At 29.6% G+C, this 2,875-nt stretch overlaps 1 long non-coding RNA gene across 1 annotated transcript; it reads right to left on the bottom strand.

Annotated features, from left to right (window-relative positions):
• Positions 1-222: 222 nt before the first annotated feature.
• Positions 223-1,367, bottom strand: LOC140674816 (uncharacterized). The gene is made up of 3 exons (XR_012048282.1): positions 1,189-1,367; positions 764-938; positions 223-678 (listed from the first exon to the last, which is right to left on the bottom strand). It is a non-coding gene; the product is annotated as an uncharacterized lncRNA (long non-coding RNA).
• Positions 1,368-2,875: the final 1,508 nt, after the last annotated feature.

The following is a 2,875-nucleotide window of genomic DNA, read 5'->3' as shown; positions in this document are numbered from 1 at the left end:
AAATTTCTTCTGCGATAGGATTAATATGTCCAATAATCGCTCTGCCCATAACTTGTATAGATCTAGTGTGTTTACTGTTGAAACCTGCACATCGTCGAAAATGACGTCTTATGCTACTTTTCATAGAAAATCCTTTGCATTTTGCACAGCAAATATAATCATTTGCGTTTTTTTGATTATTTTTTTTGAGGACGTCTGACCACAACAAGTATTCCATCGTTAACATAATTGTTAGTACATAATAGTATTATGAAAAAAGTTGCCATTCCTTATTGTTTCAATTATTCTTTTTCTCTCCAAATTATTTGGCGGAAGATCAAGGAACTTTCTAACATCTGGTTCATTGCGATGAACAGTAGCCAGATGTCGAGCAATCTTTGATTGCATCTTTCGGCAATAAAAGCAACAGTTTTTTTTATTGCCACCCCTTTAGAGTCCTCAGATGGATCAATTTTAAGATTTGCGTCATCAGGACAAAATTCACTTCTCTTATTAATCCGTATAGAAGCTTCGAAACCCGAATTATTATTATAATCTTTTGTTGATCCCTTGAGACTTTCCTTTTAATTGCCTTATCATCTTTGTTAGTTTCTGTTTCTGTCGATGTGACACTATGTTCAGAAGGAACATATTCTGAATCAGAATTTTCTTCAATTACACTCTCTATATCTTTTGGACCTAAATACAGTTATAAGATACATGTAAGATATTGAAGATATATGTAAGATCAAGATAAAAGTGAAAATATTTTTTAAATACGTACCGTTAGAACAATTGATGTGAATGTCATCTTGCATAAAATCAAACATATTCTGAATATTAATGGTAATATTATCATTTTCAACATTATCAGTTTGATAATTATTGTACTCTTCGAACTAATGCTTTTTGTCAAAATCATGCGTCTCATTATCAATTATGAATTGTCTTTCAATAATCTGCAAAATTATAAGAAAATACTTAATTCAATGTAAATTCTAAATATTTAAAGATAAAATTAGATTTTATTCTGTTGATACTGTTATATAAATAAGTTTTACAGTTATATCAATAAACTATAGAAAATTTTACATATATCTAATGAATTCTTTTTCAATACTAAACTTTTAATAGTAGTACGTTTAATGGAACATTAAATATAAAACTGATTTTCTTCTTCCTAGATAAAAGTGATTTCTAAGTACGTACCATTAGTAGAAATAATGTTATCATTTAACAGCGAGGTAATTAACGTATTTTCTGCATTCATTGATACATTTTTATCACATACATTCTGATAAATATCAGTCTTACCATTATCAGACTCAACATCATCAGTCTTTTGATAATTATTGTTGTCTTTTGACAACTCATTTTGTTTGTCAAAACCGTGCGTCTTATTATCAATTTTTAATTGCCTTTCATTAATATCTGTAAAATTATCCAAAAATACTTAATATAGTGTAATATAAATTCTGATTATTTAAAGATAAAATTAGATCTAATTCTATTGATACAGATAATAAAATAAGTTTTATAAAAAATTGTATATATCCATTGAATTTTTTTTCAAACTAAAATTTTAATAGTAATACGTTTAATAAGACGTTTAATGAAACAATAATTAAATATAAAATTGGTATTTTTTTCTTTAGATAAAAAAGTAAAAATTTGTTTTTTAAGTACGTACCATTAGTGCAAGTAGTGTGAACATCATCTTCTTGTACAAAATGTGTCAAATTTTCATCGCTGTCATGTACATTCAACGGTGAAGTAATCAATGTATATTTTGTGTTCTTTGATGTATTCTTATCACATACATTACATGTATTCTGAACAATATCAGTCTTAAAATTCTCAGTCTTAAATGAAGATTTAACTGAAGATAGTGGATTATACCTATTAAACGAAAAATATATTTCATATTTTTGTTCGATTCTGTTATTAATCATAGTAAATTTGATTCTACAGGGTGTCCCCGAATTGGCGGATCAACTCTCGTGGGTAGATAGAGCGTGTTAAACTGAAGAGAAAAATCTTATATCATTTTGCTAAATTCGCAATAATTAATGAGATATAAATTAATAAAGATCGGCCAATACGTGCTAGGATAAGCGCGCAGCGCGAAGAAGCCTCCTACTTGTTACTTGATACTAGGCGCGCGACAAGACAGTAGGCGGAGCGCTCTACAAAGTACGTACAAAGGACGTACAAAGGGCGTACTGAAAGAGACACGTACAGTGCGCTCTGCGTTTATGCTTGCCGCGCGCCTAGTATCAAATAACAACTGGGAGGTTTCTTTGCGCCGCGCGCTTATATTAGCACGGATTGGCCGATCTTTATTAATTTATATCTCATTAATTATTGCGAATTTAGCAAAATGATATAAGATTTTTTTCTTCAGTTTAACACGCTCTATCTACCCACGAGAGTTGATCCGCCAATTCGGGGACACCCTGTAGAATCAAATTTACTATGATTAATAACAGAATCGAACAAAAATATGAAATATATTTTTCGTTTAATAGGTATAATCCACTATCTTCAGTTAAATCTTCATTTAAGACTGAGAATTTTAAGACTGATATTGTTCAGAATACATGTAATGTATGTATGTGATAAGAATACATCAAAGAACACAAAATATACATTGATTACTTCACCGTTGAATGTACATGACAGCGATGAAAATTTGACACATTTTGTACAAGAAGATGATGTTCACACTACTTGCACTAATGGTACGTACTTAAAAAACAAATTTTTACTTTTTTATCTAAAGAAAAAAATACCAATTTTATATTTAATTATTGTTTCATTAAACGTTTTATTACTATTAAAATTTTACTCTATCTACCCACGAGAGTTGATCCACCAATTCGGGGACACCCTGTAT

This window comes from Anoplolepis gracilipes, chromosome 16 (genome assembly GCF_047496725.1).
Source record: "Anoplolepis gracilipes chromosome 16, ASM4749672v1, whole genome shotgun sequence".
Taxonomy (NCBI): domain Eukaryota; kingdom Metazoa; phylum Arthropoda; class Insecta; order Hymenoptera; family Formicidae; genus Anoplolepis; species Anoplolepis gracilipes.
The sequence above is the reverse complement of the archived record's forward strand: the minus strand, read 5'-3'. Positions and strand labels throughout refer to the sequence as shown.